The sequence below is a fragment of the Panthera pardus genome, unplaced genomic scaffold, assembly GCF_024362965.1.
Source record: "Panthera pardus isolate Hobbes unplaced genomic scaffold, ASM2436296v1 HiC_scaffold_1, whole genome shotgun sequence".
NCBI classification, from domain to species: domain Eukaryota; kingdom Metazoa; phylum Chordata; class Mammalia; order Carnivora; family Felidae; genus Panthera; species Panthera pardus.
In genome coordinates, this window is record NW_026526654.1 from 60,117,491 (window position 1) to 60,138,970 (window position 21,480).

The 21,480-nt window shown below is 37.5% G+C and overlaps 1 long non-coding RNA gene across 1 annotated transcript; it reads right to left on the minus strand.

The window, feature by feature from the left end:
- Nucleotides 1–1,207: 1,207 nt before the first annotated feature.
- On the minus strand, nt 1,208–19,647 carry LOC109265857 (uncharacterized). The gene is made up of 4 exons (XR_002079383.2): nt 19,529–19,647; nt 13,992–14,150; nt 2,984–3,196; nt 1,208–1,546 (listed from the first exon to the last, which is right to left on the minus strand). It is a non-coding gene; the product is annotated as an uncharacterized LOC109265857 (long non-coding RNA).
- Between the last annotated feature and the right edge of the window lie 1,833 nt (nt 19,648–21,480).

The window sequence follows — 21,480 nt, forward strand, 5'->3', positions numbered from 1 at the left end:
ACAACAGATAATTTCTTCTTCATCATTGAGGGATTTTTTTGAAACCTAAGCATCCTTGCACACACTGCGATTCTTAAAGATGCATGCTTAAATGGCAGTGCACCTTGGTTCTGGGAGACTTGCAAAGATCAGGCAAGCCGCACCTTATCTAACTTCATCTTCTCATTATTAATAGGTGCTTGAGCATTGTAACTCATTCATTAGGCACATAAACTTGAATTCAGGTAGATATAAAATGTGCTGCATAGAAGAATTCAGCTTTAAATTGAGATCCCTTTACTTTTTATTGTACAGAATTTAAAACCAAGAAGTAAATTCACCTCACTAGAGCCACGTTGTCTGAAAAGACCATATTTGCTCTAATCAACTGAAGATAAGTGCATTTGCCAATGTAAATGTTGATATCTGCTGCTTTTTCTTTAATGCTTAATCTTGAGTAGCATACTAGACATAATTCTGTATTGTTGCATAGGGTGTATTATGGGGAGTTTAGTATATCTAAGTTTCCTTTATTGTTTACCTTAAACTCTAATTAAAGACAACTAATAAAATTGTTTTCAGCACTTTTAAGCTTTAAGTACAGTGGATAATAAATAATCTTTTCTAAATTCCTTTAATTTAGTCATTCAACATTTCTACCTATTGTATGACTATTTAAATATATAAAGCATTAATTAATTTTATATTATTTAAAGTATAAAACCATTTCAAGAAGGACTATTCATAGATAGTCCATCTATAAATACTACAAAATATTACATAAAACATTATTTTAATAGGGCATGAATATTAATGTCTGCTAAACTATTTTTTTAAAGTTTATTTACTTTTGAGAGGCAGAGAGACAGGAGGAGAGGGGGCAGACAGAGAGGGACACACAGAATCTGAAGCAAGTTCGGGGCTCTGATTTGTCAGCACAGAGCCCAACACGGGACTTGAACTCATCAACCATGAGATCATGACCTGAGCTGAAGTTGGATGCTTAACTGACTAAGCCATCCAGGCACCCCTGGTAAGCTATCTATTTTGATGTTCTTTGGAACAAAGTTATTTGTATCAAAATTCAAATGAAAACAAGGAAGACTTCTTAGTCCTCAAGAATTCAAGGCTTCTCAAATAAATATAAAGAAAGAGATATAAAGATTGAGAAGGTATAGGAGAAGAGGATTTTTTTTCTGATAACTTTTAATTCAGTGGTCTCCAACTATGAGAAGGGCATGTTACCAAATCCCATGTTCAGCTGCCCATTGGTCAAAAGGCCAATACTCAAGAGATGGCTGTTGGTTGGCAAGGAATATGAGCTTTATTCAGGAGGCCAGCCAGCTGGGGAGAAGGCAGACTCTTGTCCAAAAGCCAACTCTGTGTTTCTGCCTAGCCAAGAGGGTTTTAAAGGGACAGAGTGTCATTGATCAGTGAGGGGGTGCAGTAGCCTGAAACGTTTCCTGATTCCATGAGATTTAGTGGTGCTTATTTTCAGAGGTGCTTGATGTTTGTACAAGAGGTCTGATTCCTGTTCAGTGATGTATGAGGGCTTTCTGTTCTCCTCCTAGAAAGGAATGTAAGATTTATAGATACACAATGAGGGTCAGGAAGTCAATCACATGAACTTAAGAACACATATGAAAGATCACCATGTTAGTTACAAAGATCAAGGTGGCCTTAATTCCCCACTGTTAATTTTATTCCATATTTATGGTATTGAGGGAGAAGACTCACCTTCTGTAGCTTCTTCAGGTTGATAAAGGGTATATTCAGGACCTTGGGATGGAATACGTTAATGTGGATTTGAAGCATTAATTTATGACTGCTGATGTGGCTTGCTTGAAGTTTTTTATATACACAATGTAGTGAGCTTAAGTCTTAGGTATACACATAGTACCGCTAACATCAGGGTGAGTCCTAATTTTAGAATGCCTTGTAATGTGGACTTAAATCCTGATGGTATCTAGGAGAAGAGGTTTGTGAACCAATCATATCCTCCCTGGAACAGAGCAGGTAGAAATATAGGGTTTGCTGTAACTAAGTGGCTTGCTGTCTGATTTTATCAATACCGGTTTCTACCTCTGAGGAGGTATTGATATATGTGCAGCAAGACAAATTAACAACAACACAAACTCCCTCTTGCTCAGTTAGGAGCCATACGGTTATCCAGGACAACTTTAGCAAGAGATTCTACTGATTTCTGTGAGTTAGCCAAATATTTGGCAGTTGTATTATCCCCAGTGGTGGAGAGTTTGAGACAGACTGCAAAGCACATGTTATTGGGCAGCAGCCCTCCCACCACAGCAACATATAATGAAAGAAACATTCATCCCATCAGGGATATTGCCTGGAAGATCACAAGTCGGTCTGGGAAATAATTTTAGGGAGGTGGCTCAATGTTTGGTTTTGTTAGCAGGATGAAGGGAGAAGGGGATCACCAGGGTGGCCAGACGACACCATTTGGGGTTAAAAAACTTTGTAATATGGTCTGTGGCCATGACTAATTTGCAAATAAAGACAAACCCAAATAGAGCACAAAGACAAAATGTGGAGACCTCCTCAGGTCTTAGAATCAGCTCAGTAATAGAGCAGCTAATTCCATCCAATTCCTGCCCACCTGAACTTGGCTATGGATATTGTCCATAGCCAGAAAGAAAACAGACTATCATTTACACGTAGGGAGTTGCTCCCTTTTGGGAGGTGGTTTCACATGATATCTAATTGAGGAATATATGCCTGCTCTGTCCTTTGAAGATTAACTCTTTTAGTTCAGTAATTGGAGGGACCATAACACACTGGGTGCCTCATGATCATTTTGGAAGAATCTAACTATTCTAAGCCTATACATTAGTATTTGGGCCTTTGTAATTGGAAATCAGTTGCCTTCAGGTGTTATAAATAGGGTGGGCCAAGAGGTCTCCATGGTCCAGCATCCACTGAGCTTTTGGATGACCTATCCAGCAATCAGTAGAACATGTACTATAGCCAAATTCGGAGTTACCTGTACGAGTGCATTGTCTTTCCAACCTAGGGAGAGAGAAGACGTCATTAATATGGGCCACAGAATGAACATAGTTGTCATAGGTTTCCTTTCCTAAAGAGGTCTTTTAAATCTTGAATAGGATGGCTTTCCCAGCAGGGACTTTCAGTGGCTTCTTTGTCATCTGTAGCTAGAACCCTCCTCATTCTGGTATAGTGTATCTGTGGCTGATACCTGAAAATTTTAGAGAGGTATGATGGTTAGTCAAACATCATAACACCCCATCCATTTCTCAGCCAAATTTTGATCAGGCTCTTGATTTTTACAGGTCTTTTATAATAGTACTCTGTCTCCAGGCATAAAAGGATGAAGTGGCTCATCTGAAGCATACATAGACCTGGAGAGGACAAACTTGTGCAAACAGTTAATACCTGACTCAAATGTTGTACATACTGTTTAATCTTACTTTCATTTTCTAAGTCTAAGGGTGCTGTCCCTAGAGCCTAGGTTTAAAAGGGTCTCTCAAATACAATCTCAAAGGGCTTAATTTTAGCCCACTTTTGGGGGCAATCCTAATGCAGAGAAGGGAAATCAGTACAATCTTATCCCATTTCAGGTTAGTTTCTTGACAGCTTTTAGTCAAAGTCTTTTTCAATGTATGATTCATCTTTCCCCCATTTTTCCTGTTGATTGAGGTCTCCATGAAGGATGCAATTTCTGGATGATCTGTAAAGCAGCATTTACTTTATATACCACCTCACATAGAAATTATCACTCTGAATAGTGCTGGATAAACCAAATCTAGGAATAATTTCCTTTAGCAAGAGTCTTACAATATCTGGACTTTTTTCTGTTTAGGTGGGAAACACTTAAAACCATCCCAAAAAGATACCTACATATACTAGTAAATATTTACAGTTCCAAGTAGTCCTAGGAATGTGGGTAAAGCCTATCTGCTAATCCTCAAAAGGACATTCCAATTTATATTGTATCCCTTGACCTGGTAAGTGTCTCTCATTGTTTGGATTATTCTTTGCATGTACAGTACATCTCTGGGTGCCTGTGTGGGCCATTTTCTATAGATAAGTCTCCTTCAAATGAGGCCTAATAAAATCCATTAAAGCATCCTTCCCATAGTGTGATCCTTCATGCAGATGCTTTAGGACTAGATTCACTATCAGGGCATAGGTAATACTATCTATTCAGGTAATAGTATTATCCAATGGGAGTTATTTTCCAGGAAGCAGTGGGGTCTGTTTGAGTAAAGCCCCATTTTTGTGTGCGTTCTCTCTTCATCTTATTTCCTGTACTGGGGTTTAAAGGCAGAGAGATCCACTCAAGGATCTCTCGAGTGTGAGTTTTTGGCCACTATTTTGGCTGTTGCATCTGCTAACCAGTTACCTCTTGCTATTTGAGAATCCCCCTTCTGGTACCCTGGGTAATGCATAATCACTATATCAGCAGGAAGATAGATAGCTTCTAATAATCACAGGATTTCTTGGGAATATTTAATGTCATTGTTGGGGAAGATCAATAAACCCCTCTCTTTCCAAATTATCTGGTGTGCATGAGTTATCACAAAAGCATATTTTGAGTTGGTATAAATATTTACCTTTTCCACTTGTGATAACTCCAGGGCCCATGTTAGAACAATCAGTTCTGTCTTTTGTGAGGAGGTAGTTGGGGGAAAAGCATGTGCTTTTATTATCTGAACCAGTGTGACCACTACATATCCAGATCATTGCTTGCCATTGTCCATGACACTATTACCATCTGTAAATAACCCATAATCTGGTGCCGGCAGTGGTTGATGGAGGAGGTCTGACTGGCTAGAATATACTGCATCAATGATCTTAACACATTCATTCTTACTTGAGGTGGTGTTCAAGTTATCAGGTGGCAAAGTTGCTGGATTCAATGCTGTTGTTGCTATAAAGTCACATTTGGATTGTCTAACGATATAGCTTGCTATCCACTCATTCTTGTAGCTATTAGCCAATATCCTGTTTCTGTTCTAAAAGGGTTAATATTTGGTAAGGCGCATACACCATTATCTCTTGCCCAAGCGTTAACATTTCTGCCTCCTGTAGTATGTCACAAATAGCTGCAACAGCCCTCCAATAGGGGAGCTATCCTTTGGCTGTGGGTTCTAATCACTCAGAGAAATAGGCCACTGGCTGTGGACTATCCTCAAGAATGTGTATGAGGACCCCTAATCTGTGACCTTGCTTTCATGTATGTATAGCTTAAAGGGCTTTCTAGGGTTTGGTAATCCTAGAACTGGGGCGTTTGCCAATTTTTCCTTTATTGTCTCAAATGCCAATTGATATTCCATAGTCCAGTTCAAGGGTCTGAATCCAATTCTCTTAGAGCTTCACATAAAGCTTGACTATCAAACCATAATTTGAAATTCAGATCTGACAGAAACCAGTGATTCCCCCAAACTCATAGAGTTGTCACTGATTTCTGGGGGTTTGTAGAGCTAAAACTGTTTCTTCCCCCCACCCCCCACCCCATCAGTGAGGATACATTGTCCCTGACACAGCTGAAAGCCAAGATAAACAATCTCTTATTTACAAATTTGGGCCTTGTATGCATTTTATATTTGCAGTCTGCCAAATGATTTAAAACCAGAATAGTATTGTCTAGACAAACTTCATAAGTGGGGGTATCAACTAACAAATGATATACATGTAATAAAATCCCATCAGCTAATTTTATCATCCTCAAATCCTTTGCTAAGATTTCACCAAAAATAGTGGGGCAGGGGTGATTTTTAAATCCTTATGGTAACACCATCCAATAGTTTCAGGAGGTGGTTCTGATTTCTAAGGGTCCTAGCATTCAAAAGCAAACAACAGTTGGGCCTTCTCTGTCGGAATTCAGAAATAGGCTTCCTTTAGATCTAGTACAATCAACCATTCATAATCACCAACTATTACAGTTAGTGTGTATGGATTGGACAAAGTCAGGTATATCTTGTATGGCTTAATTAATGGCCCATAAATCTTGTACAAAATGGTACTCATGAGTATTTTTTTTTTTTTGGAAGAATGGTTGTATTTATCATATGGCCTTCAAGCTCAAATTAAGCCATATTTCAAGAACTTCTGCAAGTTGGCCTGTATATCTTCTAGAACTTCCTTTTTTTAAAGGGTACTGCCTTTTCCTAGGGATGGTAAATCTCCTCTTTCAAGTCTGTTCATACAGGTGTCACATCTTTTGCCCTCCCTACCACTCTATCTGCCCAAATCACTTTACTTGTTTATTGATTTCAGGAGGGAATGGGTCTGCTTCTGGTGTCTTAACCTGAGTTAGAACAGCTTGTAATGGGAGCACTTTACCCGGAGGTACCTTTATTTGTAGGTGCTTGTTTCTTTGGAGAGAGTTACCTGAGCGTTTAGTTTACAAATCAAGAATTGCCCAGTAAGATCAGACATTCTGGCATATAAGGAAAATGATGTCTCAAAGAAAAATCACCAAACTTGCATTCTAGTCATTGTAGGAAAGGTCTTTGTTGTTCTTGACCTGAGACCCTCAACTACAGAGACTGCCTTCTGGGTGTTTTGTATCAATTTAGTATTCAAGATGCTGTACATGGCCCCTGTGTCCACTAAGAAGTCCATCAGCTGATTCCTCAGTGGAAATTGTACCCAGGGCTCCTGTGGGGAAATGGTAACTGAATCAGCGAGATGGTAGGGAGCCTCTTAATTTGTCATCTTCCTCTCCTTCCATCACCATTTATTTATACCTTGTCCCTCCTCCCTGCCTTTATTTTCCTTTCAATTTCAGGCAATCCCCTTTCTGTGCCCTCCCTTTTTGCAGTAGTGGCACTGATTCTGACCAATAGCTCCTTTCTTACTTCCTAGAGGTCACTTACTTTTCTTTTTCCCATCCCTGCCTTCCACTCTTTCCATTGACTGTGGCCTGGTGAGCCCTTTTACTTCTCATGCAATAAATACTTCATAGGCTACATCAACTAGCTGTGATGGTTCCATTCCTACTACCTTTTTCTCCTTTTGGAGCTTTCTCCTTATATCAGGCATGCTGTGCCCTATGAATGTCATGTTTACCATGTGGATATTTTCTGGGGCCTCTGATGATATATCTGTACGTTTCTGATAAATTAGGTAAATCTTTTCTAACCAAGCCAGACTTTCTGTTGCATCTCTCAATTCTTGAATCTTACTGAAACTGCACTGCTTGGGAGACCTTTACTTAAACCTGCCAAGATGTACTGCTGATAATGCTCAGGTCCAGGCAAACCCCCTTGGTTTGGGTCCCAATTGGGCTCAACCAATGCGAAGGCAGGTGCGGGGTCTCGGCTGGATCCTCATGATGGGGGTGCTGGGCTTCCTCATTTCATTGACTAATACTAGCCATCTTTCATCTTTCATCCGAAGTTAATATGGTATTCACTGAAGCTTGGATATCTGCCCAAGCTGACCTGATGAGCTGCAAAAGTGCTCAAAAAGAGTTCTACCATTTTTTTTGGGGGGGGGGGTCTCACTATAAGGGGGGATTGGCATTTTTATAACTCATGAAGTCTGAAGTTGTAAAAGGAATATATGTCCAATAACATCTGAGAGGCTGTCCTTGAGCACCAATGCCCTCGACTGGGTATTGCCTTAAGGATATTGCCCACTACCCATAGTGGGGTACTTCCTGTCCAAATTGGGTGCCCTGCCAGGTCTTAAAGGAAGAGACTGTTCCAGGATTCCTTTGTTCCACCCCTTAGAATGGTGAGGAGGAGAAGGTGGAGGTAAGAGCTCCTGCAGAGGGGGCAGTGGGGTTAGATTTGCCACATATTCTTCCTATCCCTTCTATTTTTCATTTCTATATTCCTATATTCTATACAGCATCATCAGGAAAAAAATTTGGTTTTTTCCCTTGTCTCTGCACCATTAATTCACTTTTTTTCCTGGGCAGCATCTTTACTATGTAAAGACAAGCAGCCTGAACATAGGGTATCTAATTATCCTTTCTTGCTCTTTGACAAAATATCCCTAGTTGTAAAATGGTGTAATGGTTTAAAGATCCATTTAGGGGCCATCTCTCATCTGCTTCTAGAAAGTACATTGGTCAGGCAGTATTAGAATAGAAAATCAGCTTTTGCTTAGTCGTAGATTCCTGACTATACTCCTTCCTTTTATTCAAAATTTGGCTCAATGTCGGCGGGATAGAGATAGAACCCCCATTACACCAAAGATGATACACACACACACACACACACACACACACACACACACACACACACACACACCAAAGACATAGCTGCCCCAAATCACAAAGGAATTGACCAATTGACCATTATTCAAATTCTTAGTTTCTCCCAACTGTTGTGCCACTTCCAGAATGGGAAAGCACAGACAATGAAAACAAAAGTTCCTAGCTCTTCACAAAAGAGAAACCATGTTGATGTGCACTTTCAACAAACCTACCCAGTCCAAAAGCTTGTTAGCTTGCCCCAGATGCTCTTTCCCTTTCCATTCAAGTCAAAGAGCAAGTGTTAGGAATCAACACGGAATTTCCCCAAGACAAAAGAAGCCTCTGCAGTTGCAGGGACAGATTCTTCAGATTCTCTCCCTGAAACCAACTAAACCTGAGCAGCTAACCCCCTCCAGTAATCCAAGTTACTAGCTCAGGAAATGAACAAGTAAGCCCTGGAGTGCTGCCCTAGACAACTGCGCTGCTTTGGAGTTCCCAGGGGGAACTGGATGCCACAGGAGCATTGGCTCCTAGTTGGCTTCCCAAAAGTTGTTACCAAATCCCAAGTTCGGCTGCCCATTGCTCAAAAGGCCATTTGTCAGGGGATGACTGTTGATTGGAAAGGAGTATGAGCTTTATTCAGCAGCCTGGGCCACCTGGGGAGAAGGCAGATTCTTGTCCAAAAGCCAACTCTGTGCTTTCTGCCTAGCCAAGAGGTTTTTAAAGGGACAGGGGGTCATTGATCAGTGAGGGGGTGCAGTGGCCTGAACCATTTCCTGAATCAATGTAGATTTAGTGGTGCCTATTTACAGCTTTAAGTACTTGAAAGGTTTGTGCAAGAGGTCTGATTCCTGTTCTGTGATATGCAAGGGTTCTCTATTCTCCTCCTAGAAAGGAATGTAAGATTTATGGGTACACAATGAGTGTTAGGAAATCAATCACATGAACTTCAGAACACCTATTAAAGATGACCATGATAGTTTTGAAGATCAAAGCAGCCTCAGGCAATTCAAAACATTTATTAAAAAACTATTGCTAATTTTTACCATATGCTCATAACTAAATACAATTTGGTAATGTAATTTTATATTGATTAAACAAATGAATTTTGATGTATAAGACATTTGATAACCATGTATTATTCATATTATATTTGTTCCTCATTTTCTTTTCTGTTGCCCCAGTTACTCTTCCAAAAATGGCACTAAGGCATGAGCAGGGACTAAAAACAATTAACAACAACAACAATCACTTTCATACTTTCATTTTCACATTGATTTCAAATAATCACAGATGGCAAGTTATCAAAAAACAAATCTAATCAAATAAAATCTTAAACCCATCAAGACTAAAATAACAAATGACTAAAAGATAACAGGAAATATATATATTTTACTAAGATGCAGGGATTTTTGTGTTTGTTTTATTTTGTCTTTTGAGAAAGAGAGAGAGACCACACATGCTAGTGGAGGAAAGGGGGAGAGGGAGAGAGAAAGAGAGAGAGAATCTTAAGCAGACTCCATGCCTAGTGTGGAGTGGATCCAAGGCTTGATCTCATGACCCTGAGATCATGACCTGAGCCAAAATCAAGAGTCAGGCACTCAACTAAGTCACCCAGACAACCCTAAGGTGGAATGGTGTTTTCATGTCAGAATGATCAAATAAAATCAAGTGTGCAAGCAGAAATACAACTAAGTAGAAAACATGTCATTGTAGGATAAAGACTGGTTGTTACAGTAAAGCTTTCATAATTTCAGTTTTTTAATATCCCCTTCTGAAAATACTACAATTTTGTACAGTCACAGGAATAAAGCTGCACCTTTGTTTATAATTAATGTAACTGTCCTGCTTCTTCCTGCTTCATACATTTACCCATATTCAAAGCATTCTGAAAGCTTGGGAGCTTTTAATTCTTTCTTTGCATTGATTTCTAGTTTGAGTTTAATCAAAGAGATAATCCTTTAAGTATGAGACCTTTTGAGGTAAAGAAATGCTCTTCTTGTAACTCTTGAATATTTATGCAAACTAGCTTTTTAAAGCACTAGTCAAAGCACCAGACACATTGAGAAATATTTGGATGTAGGATGTTAAGCCATGAACAATATGGTTCAACATTTTGATCTTAGTTCTCTTGTGATGTCATTATTTCTTAGTTTAAGATTTTAATTATATTCACACTGTAATTTTTTCCAAATACTCTTAGATACACAAAAATCTAATGAGATATACTTGAATATATGGTAGTTTTAAATACGTATGTGTCAAAATATTTGGTTATGTTAACTATATTAATGAAATCTCCTGAATTAAACCTAAGAAGTAGGTTTCAGACTCTCTGTGCACAGAGATGAGAATTTGTTACAATTTTCTGTTGGTAAGTCAATTATAATTACATGTTAAGTTGGACAAGTACATCATCACCCTCAATAATAACCACGTGTTAGGTTCTATATCAGTAAATATTTTCCAAATTGAATTTCTCATCCTTATGTAATTCTCCCTGCTCAACAGTCAGTTTGAGACTTTTTGGTATTCCTTTCCTTTTTATTCCTGTTTAAAACGTACAAAGACCTCACTTATATAATTGCTTTTACTATGCATTAAGATATATTCAACTTATGTATTGGGAAAATAAATTAGTTTTTATACATTTTGAAGTAATTATGTCAGTGCAAGTTATAAGAAACAAATTATAGGCACAACAAAGAAATAATTATTTAAAAATATCATCAGAGAACAAATTCTGGCTCCATGATAAGACCCAGATAATTGGGTTCAATTTATTGTCTTCACCCTTGGTATTTGAAGCCATAAGATGTTCATTCTTAAAAAAAAACACAAAGTTCAAATGATTTTAAAAGGTCCACATTTGAATGAAGTTTAAGATTGTTAGACTGATATCTCTGCTGTCTGTGTGCATTGATGGCAAAACCACAGCCAACATTCTAAGTGAAAAGCAGCAACATGTCCTTAGTTTATATTCTCCATCGTGTTCCAAATGGCCAGTAAAATACATTTTACCTCTAGAGATGTCCCCAAATCTTCCTTATTACTTATTATTTAAAACACTAATAAACATTTTTCAGTTTTGGTTTGTTTTTCTTAATTTTCATAAGTTCTAAAATAAACAACTGCTATGCTACCTTGTTAGGAAGTGTTTTTACACCTGACTTGGAGAAAGTCATTTGTCCCAGGTACTCTGACATTCTGATTCCTGGGGCAAACTTTAATAGACATTTCAAGCAAGGTTTGATTATAAAAGAATCTACAAGCCATTAGTTGTAGCTATAATAAACCTGTGGCAATCAATCCCAATGCCTGGGTCAACCAAATGAGGTAGAAGGAGCGAATTGCCTGAAACTATGGGTTATTGGAAATCTCACTGATAGGAAACATCCAGAAAATGAATGCTCATCTTCTCAGTATTTACTAGGAGGAGAATCTCTCCCCTAATTTATTTTGCTCTGGCTTTGTAGAAGTGAATAAGCTGATATTCTCTGATATGTATTAAATTGCTTCAGAGGAAGTGACTAAAAAATGTCAGCCAGTGTGTGATTTCTAAAAGTTAGGCTACTAAAATTATTTAACTGATGTGGTTTGTAGCATTCTAAATTAAAAACCTGTTTTGGTCCTATTCTATTTTGCATCTTTTGCATATATATTAATATATATATGTTAATATATATGACATATATTAATATGTATATGTATATTATATATGTATATAATATATATTAATATATTTATTCTATTTTGTATCTTTTGGATGTATATATTAAATTTTTCTTTAAATGTTTATTTTTGAGAGAGAGAGTATGTGCGCAAGCAGGGGAGGGGCAGAGACACAGACTCTGATGCTCCAGGTTCTGAGCTGTCAGCACAGAGCCCAACAGGTGGCTCGAACTCATGAACTGTGAGATCATGATGTGAGCTGAGGTCGTATGCTTACCGATTGAGCCACCCAGGTGCCCCATCTTTTGCCAATATTTTAAATTCATTAAGCCCAATCTTTAAGATCTTTTATTTTTTTTCATGCAGTGGAATAGACTTTGCTTGCTGCTGTTTATCCCAGTGAAACCAATCCCCACAGCATGTCCGCCTTTGGAGTAAGAGCCACCTGTCAGGGCAGGACAAGCTAGTTCACAGCCGTGATCACTGTGTCCTGCCTCCCCAGAACTGAAGGCAGAGGCCTCTCTCTCACCGGTCCCCATCCCAGCCACTCTCTGGAAGACATATATTTCATAATTCTCATAATGCAAAAGATAAAACCTATTTTTGTCTTAGTTTTATATTTACAATTATATAATTTGATAGATACACGTTTGTGCAATTTTCAACAATATACAACCAAATGTACATATATATAATTAGTAAATTAGTTCACTTTTCAATAGACATGAACACTTTTGAGTCCCTTTATGATGTCTGACACTTTGGATAATTAATCACAAGATTGACAGTTCTGCATTTCCATGTGTCACTTGTTAGCTGTCAAAATTATCAAGGCAGTTACTATGAATCGCCTTCATAAGAGCAGTTGGCATGGCATTCAGAGAGACCACTCTGTAATAATGATAATAACGATAATAACTATTCCACTGGTGTCCTGGCTGGAGAACAGATGGCATATCAAAAAAGGGCGTTTGAGGAGAGTTTAATAAAAGGACTCTTTGCAAAGGTGTGAGGGGTTTGAAGGAAGTCAACAAGTAATGATGTGACACTCTGGAGATAATCACAGCAGGAAAGGCACTATTACCCTAGGTCTGAATGGGTTAGGTGAAGGAGGATTTATTTAGCAGAACCCAGCAGGAGTGGAAACCATGGGGTGGGAGAGGGACATCTACAGGGACATCCTGGTCCTCCTTTGGTACAGAAAGGTGGTCCCCACCAACCTCATAGGAAGAGACCTGAGGAATGAAATCGTATGTCAATTTTTTCTCTCACTTTCCCTTCTCCTGTGGATAACTTTCATTGTCTGAATCCAAAATATACCAGAAAACAAGAGTAATTCAACAGTGTCAATAGAGTATCAATGAAGTGCAAGGTAGAGAAGCAAGGTTGGATCTGCAAGGAACAAGATAAGAATACTCAGTAAATATTTAGTTAGCACCTGCATGCTTTATTTTATTTAAATATTATAACAGCTCTTCATCATGTTACTAGTTGAAAATTTGAATCTCAGCTTTCTGAGAACACATAGCTAATCATTGGTAAAGCTGGGGTTAAGGCTCCTATTTATCTAATTCTAACTTATGCTGTTTTTATTATGCTGTGCCCTTCATAAACTACCATGCACCTTACAAAATCCCAAATACTTCCTTTATAAACAAGTACATTTATAGCCTAAAGACCTTAGCAATGATGATTTCACCTTAAGAACACATGAAACTTGCAACCACTGACCATAGCAGGTCCCTATCCCCACTCCCTTTACACACCCCATGCTTGTAATTTACAAAAAATGTCAAGTTTTAACCCCTACTTAAAAAAAATCTCAGGGGTGCCTGGATGGTGCAGCCAGTTAAACGTGTGACTCTTGGGTTTGATTCAGGTCATGATCTCAAGGTTTGTGAGTTTGAGCCCTGCGACAGGCTCTGTGCTGACAGCGTGGAGCGTGCTTGGGATTCTCTCTCCCTTTCTCTCTGCCCCTCCCCCATTCATGTGCACGCGCGTGCGCTCTCTCTCTCTCTCTCTCAAAAATAAACTTTAAAAATATATATATAAAAACTCTCAGCTAAGAGCTACACTGTATATTTCAAGATCTGAGTTTACTTTGCTTGTCCTGCTTCATTGCTTAAAAAAAAAAAATCTGTAGTATTACCTGCATTGGTCCTGTTTTCTTAGCCTCTGGGTCTTAATTTTCTGTTACTCCCTTTTCATACATCACCTTGGCATTTAACACCAGGTGCAGTTTAACCCATGAGACACAACTGTGTCTTTGAGACCAAAGCAAGAGCACCCCTTTTCACTGCTGAAATTTCTGTATTAGGAAAAAAGCAAAGAAAAAGAATTTAAAACAATATATAAAGGACAAGCCATGAAGCTAACTCAATTAAATGAGAGAATTAGCATTCCAATATTATCTACTTATTTGTTCCATAGAAAGAATATGGAACTGAAGTCAAGAAAACTATCCTCAAACTAAATATGCTGCTAATTACTACTTCCTTTTATTTCATGTTTCTCGCTGCCTTTGATCAGGGCTTTATTCAAAACTAGCTGTTCAAAATGATTGACATTTATGGAATAAACAAATTTAAGTTTATTCAGTGGCTACTTTTCTTCTGTGGTGGGTTTCTTTTCTGTAGGCTTCTTCCCAGTGGCTGGTTTCTTGGTAGCTGTAGCCTTTTCCCCACCAAAGGTTTCTTCTGCTTTTTAACACCAACGGCCTTATTCACCAAACAGGAATTACTACTTGCTATGGACTGTGCAATCATGTGACCTCAATAGACCTTGATTTCCACTGATGCTGAATTGTTGAAGGAATGTTCTAGATCCTCAGAGGGATCTATTAGTATAAAAGAGGGTTAGAGATGTAAAAGTCAATAAAATTATAAGGAAGAGTTCTTAAGAATTGTTGATCATATTCATTATTGCCCATTTTCCTTTTGGACTATTTATTTTTCTGTTGGCATAATACTTGTTTTACTTTTTTCAAAAGACATTTACCTGTGGAGTAATGGGTGTTAGAGAGAGAGAGAGAAAGATGTAGAGAGATGAGAGAGAAATTATGGGGAGGTGGTGAGGGAAAGAGGGGAGGGAGAGGAGAGTTATTTCTAGGTTCCAGCACATAACACAAATTTATGACCTAATTTATTTATTATTGAAAATGTATTATTAAATTGAATGAGCAGAGCACATACATTGCTATTGCTGGAGGCAACCATAAGTCATATTCTGACAGGTTACATGTATTTAATGCAACTATTTATTTTTTATACATGAGAAATGAATAATTTCTTTAGTAATTGCCAAATTATACACTTCCTGAAATGCATGGAATCTTCTTAGGGAAATACATTTACCAAAATGTCATGTGAATTTATGCATATTTCAAGGCAGATTCAGAGAAAATATGTATAACAGCTTCCTAACTTCCTTTCCAAAGGGTGACATGAAAGGATAGCTTCCATTTTATTATATTACTTTTGTACAGGTTTAAAATTGCTTAATGTTTTGCATATTTCAATAAAACATAGGGGCGCCTGGGTGGCGCAGTCGGTTAAGCGTCCGACTTCAGCCAGGTCACGATCTCGCGGTCCGTGAGTTCGAGCCCCGCGTCGGGCTCTGGGCTGATGGCTCGGAGCCTGGAGCCTGTTTCCGATTCTGTGTCTCCCTCTCTCTCTGCCCCTCCCCCGTTCATGCTCTGTCTCTCTCTGTCCCAAAAATAAATAAAAAAAAAAAAAGTTGAAAAAAAAAAAATTAAAAAAAACAAACAAACAAAAAAAAAACATACCCAAAATAAAATAGAGGCTAAATATATAGTCATACAGCTATTATGCAGTAATAAGGTAAAAATTTTTGAAGATTTTTGTTTTCTCTTTTTTTCCCCATTATTTTGGGGGTGGGGTAGGATAAATCTATTCATTTGGTTTCACAATTGCCTAAAGATATTTGATAAAGAAAAGTGATCTTTGTAGCATTTTAACTGTGCCCTATGGGACTCATCAATTGACACTCGACCAGAAAAATTAGCATAACCCTTTTACCAAAAGTCAGTAATCTGAAACTAAAAGTGAAAAATTAATTTACTTTCTGGAATGCCTATGCTTCTATGGGTGTGAAGTAATTTATAGCTAAGTTTGACGACCTGGTATTTTTCAGTGTCATAATATGAATTAGGGGGATAGGGTAGTGTATAATAGAACAGATCCTGAGAAAAAAATTCTAGTGAATAACTCTATTTTATCTCTGGTAAATTTTAGTCCCATAATACAAAGCCTCAACATCCACTACCTCAGGGAATAAATTACTATTTAGTCTTTGGCTTTTAGGCAAGAGAGGAGACTATTCTTCAGGATAATATATTAGACATAAGACTGAAATATTCTCAGAAATGTATTCTTTCAAAATTTATGTTTTCAAAGAAGTATTCAAAGTTCTGGGCTTATTTTTTTCTTTCCCAGAGTCATTTGGAATACTTGGTTGAGCTTCACTGAACCTCAGTCTCTCACTCATTTTAATGCCTATCCATACACTGAGTGTATCTCATGCAGGGGCTCTGACAATGGATTCAAATGCATTTAAATACATAGCATGTCCTTCCTATCTCACGTTCCATCCTTGTCATAAAATCTTATAGTCCATTGTTAATTTTTTTTTTATTTTTATAGACTTCTAGGCATTATAACTCCTTTTCTTAACTGTCTCTAAAACTTCCAGAAAGAATAATTAAAACAAATTGACAAGAGTTCACTTAGGTGGAATGTCAGTGAGTCACAAAGAAATAATTGAATTTCTCTCCACACTTTGTGTGTTTACCTGGTAACCGTGGTACTATGCACAAATGAAAATCTCAAAAACATCCATTAGTGTTTTGTAAGTGTAAGATAGTTCTATTTCAGGACTGATAGAGTGGTTCTACATCCAAGTCAGAGCAAACTTTTTCTAGCAATTTTACAGTGCCAATGATGCAAAAAGGAATCTGTCCTTATGCAGTCCTCCCAGAGCTGGCTTTCTTAACTAGATATTAATTTGTTAATTTTAGTAAGTATAATTGAGCACCTACTGTGTACACCTAGGTGCTCAAAGGGGGAAGCAAAGAGAATCTGCCTTTGGAGACATTTATATAAACAAGAAATTATACCTCCATAAACATGAGAAAAATAAGGTATATTTTACTGCCATGAGAGGGAAATGGTAACACATTGTGGACAGTCATGGGTTGAAAATATTTCATCTAGACAGGCAAACAGGAGGAAGGGATAGGTTATGGGGTGGGGGATAAGGGCATTTCAGGCAGAAGTCATAGAGTGTAAGCAAAGGCAGAAAAGGTAAAAAGCACATATAAGGGAAAAGTGAAGGAAAATAAGGTGGGGGATGGCTTTAAATTTTGATTTAGCTGGACTATCAGTAGCTCTGAATATGATGTTAAATAAGATATGGCTTGAGTCTAGATACCTGTGAAAAGCTATTTTCCTTCCTTCACAACTCTGGATGGCATGTTCCTTTGTTTTGCATCACCAGAGGGGAAAATCAAGCACAATTTAATTTAGCAAGTCTTTATTAGGAATTTACAATGGGCAGCACTCCATTTGGGTTATAGAACACATAAGCAGAAGGAATAAGACTAACACAGTGATGTGACAACCAGCAGGCTAAAAGTGAAAGAGAATCCACTCAGGATGCATACCCTAATCATAGCTGCTGGAGTTTTCACCCTCCTAGTCTAAATCATTGGTACTTAACATCAGAAAACAAATATAGTTATATCAACATATTATTTTAGTTTTGTGCAAGCATGTATACTGTGTTTGTTTAGCAAACACAATTACTGTAAACTTTTATCTCCGCTAGTGTGTTTATCTCCACTAGTGTGTTTGATGCCTTCCTATAGCTGTGAATTAAAAGAAACTTAAGTATCATTAAGGAAAAGTAACTTCGCCAGGTTGGCTCTGTCAGCATTTGCTGTTTGAGTGCTGATAGGAAAGTTACCCAGACAAATGCTCCTTAAACTCATGTATTTCAAACTTTGGTGTGCAACAGATTCGTGCAAGGTACTTGCTGAAAATACAGCTTCTTTGTTCCCTGCCCTGGATTTTCATTCAGCATTCCTTAACAGAAGAATCCAGAGGTTCTAGAATCCAGAGATTTTGCCGGAGGTGATCTGCAGATCATAATTTGAGAGATACAGCTTCATAAACTCTGTGTATGCAGACAGTCTCCCACCACTGTGCAAGCAATGAACTATCCATCCAGGAAAAAAAAAGAGTAAAATTATTTGTCTACATGATTGAAAGTAAAAATAACTCTAGTGACTTCTATCTAGAATTCCTCTTTCACTCTTATATATTCTTTCTAAGAGAGCAGATAGGTTTCATCTAATCTGCTGGTAAAGATGGATAAGAAGTTCCTGCAGTCCTGGCTTGTAAATGATTGTGGGGCTGATCAGGTTTTTCTGGAGGAAAAACATGTTACGGTCAATTCGCCTTGCCTGCAGTGAATGGCAGAACTGTATCATGTAGGGTGAAATCCCTGTGTGTCTTCACTTTTCTAACATGTGCTTTGTGTTCCTTTGTGTTTAGCCATTTTTCTTTCTTGTCTTCTGAGACTTGGCAATTGTTTCTTCTTCTTTTTTTTTTTTTTTCTTGTTGATCTTCTCTAAGTCTTTGTTCTTTCCTCTTTGCCTAGAAATATTTGCTCTTAATGCAGTAACCTAACCATTTCTCAGCCTGACTATTCAACTTCTCTCTGATGGGGGCCCTGCGTATGTATGCAGAGTATCTCCCAGCTTGTCCAATACCCGCTCCCCTACCCCTGCTCACAGCAGGGCTCTCGCCTCACTGCCGTCCAATTTTCGTAGCCATCCCTGTCCCTTCTCTGTTTTTGCACACTCTTCCCCAGTCTTAAAGGCCCTTTACCTTTCTCTCTCCTCTCCCTGGAATAATTCTAATTCTGTCTCAAGGCCCAGATCAAGTAGTAGTTACTGGTTTGTTTCCGTCCGGCTGAGTGGAAAAACTGTTTAAATTTGAAACAACATAGTGATGCAGATTTTTACCTCTGCTGTGCCAGCATGATGGCAAAAAAGCTATATATAATTGGAAAATAAAGTCAAATAAATGACATCTTTGGTGATAAAAGATTGAAATATATAAAACCATTATTGCTACTTAGTTGAAAATGGTTCAGATCAATGCTGGAATACAATTTAGTTAAGCAACTAGAAGCTCATCTTATAAACAGTTCTTAATCTGAAACAGTATTTTGTGCAGATCATATATAATTATGTATTACATATGTGTGTTCATCTGTAGATATATATATATTATAAATATATATACACTACAATAGGGAGTATTGGATGAAAACTGAGATTTTAATAGCAGCAATTTCATTACTACTCTTGAAAAATATTATATCTTTCAAGAGGGGAAGGAAGGAAGGGAAGGAAGAAAGAACAATGTCTTGAAAATTAATTTAGTTTATGCCTAGGCTTCTGTGATAAAATTAGGTACCTGCTTTACTTAGACATTTAGCTTGATATCTATAAAATCTGTTTTCTCTTTATCCCTTTCTAGCACTTGATAATAACAAAAATAAAGGGCTTATAAAAGTATAGAAGATAAGGGCTTACAAATGTATACAGTAAAAACAATTATAGCATATGGACACAAAGGAAGTTCTTTATCCTCTGCCCACCTTCAATGCCAAGGATCCATTTAGTGAAGATTCAGACTTTGAAAAAAAAAAAATGACTTGCATGTAAAATATGATCAGTCTCCTTTCACCCAAGATTCACTTTGGAACTTCTGATTCATCATGACACTTTTACAGAGTTCTTTCTTTTAATTGTGTATGTTCACACTTGGGTTTTTAGGTATCTCTGAACTTATCACTTAAAAGGCCTTTATAATAGTCTTTCAAAATTAATGAATCAAATGCTGTGAGCACACGGATTTCTGAAGAACATTTAAAAAAGGCCAGGCTTTAAAAGTCAAGGATGATAAGGAAGAGGATCAACTAAGTGCTACAGCCAATAATCCAACTCCCTCCTTAATGCTTCTGAATTTAAAATTAGAAGTGTTTCACTACACCTGAATTACTTGAATTACTTCGGTCCAGATAAGTAATTCCAATAGATCAACCTTGGAGATAATCCTCTAACTTTAAATTTAGACTCACTGAAATGTCTGCTCTCCTCAAAATATCATTTTATAGGTTGAAGATGTTGTCCCTAAGAAGATCTAAGGAGCTTTAAGATGAGAAACAGATGAGATCTGTCACATCGCATGCATAATGTGTTTGACTCACTTCTCAAAAAGTTTCACATTTTATGTGGTTATACAGTTAAAATGTAATTCACAGGACTCTTCATTATACTTGTATCATTCTAAAGAGGAGTGGTAGAAATAAGAGTTATCATAGTGTTATGACGGTGAAGGAAACTAATTAGCTTAGGTCAGAGGATAAAAAGCAGAATGGTAAGCATTTACCATACATGAAAAGAAAGGAAGAGATAGATTTCATGAAGCAATAGATCAAAGGAATAAAACCCAGTCTGAGTTAAGTTCATTGCTAACACAATTCCACTTAATGCAGTAAAGCAAATGAAAAATCAATTAACTAGAAAGGATTTCACTTTATCTCCAACATACTCACCATTTCCACTCTCCAGTGACTTATCAAATTTGCATAAGTAAAAGTCATAATTAATGTAGACATAGAATACACAACCATAGTTTTCCTCAGGGATCATGCAATGTCAAAAACTGTTAGAGATGTTAGTTAACACTTCAAGACATCCCTGTAGTACCCATGGGTAAAATGCAAAGGGTGCAAAGCAATGTAAATAAATACGTGGGAGAGCAAATCAGACAAAGATGGGTAAAATTGATATGTAGGACAATCTCCTACAATATATGTTTAACAAGGTACTTCGAAGGCTAGGTGTATAATCTTTAAAGATTATATCTGAGAAACAAAATTCTATTGTCAACATGGTTAAAAGTAGGAAATCATTACATGATCTTACACAGTTTTAAAAATAAATAACAGAGTCTGGTACAATATGGACGATACATTAAGTTGATTACTTCAGTTTCTACATCAGTAATGTAAAAAAAACCAGCAAATGTTCTTTAATGCTCCTCATAGTTTTGCTCTTTCTCTTGGACACTCAGAATTCTCAGAAAGCTCTGAAGGCACATCACATATTCATACTCACTCCTCACAACTGTGGTGTCAAATGTAGCCTCAGTTTACCTTCATTAAGGTAACATCCATGTTTTACTTCTTACAACAATGCTCTGCCTTCAAAACGGGATGCCTCTCTGTCCCATTTGGCAATCAAAGTCCCTTTTTTCTGGGTTAGTTCAAGTGCATTTATCTGAAAAATTTGTCCACACTAATAATCAATCATGGGCTAATGGGTCATCTTTGAAAACAGATCTCCACTATAACATCAGGTATATCTAGGCATTATTTTAATTTGTGGATTAGTGAATTGATTTCATACACTGTATTAGAACATATATGTTAAAGAAGCTGTTTAATGTATTTTCTTTTTTTCTTTTTTTTAATGTTTATTTATTTTTGAGACAGAGAGAGACAGAGCATGAACGGGGGAGGGTCAGAGAGAGAGGGAGACACAG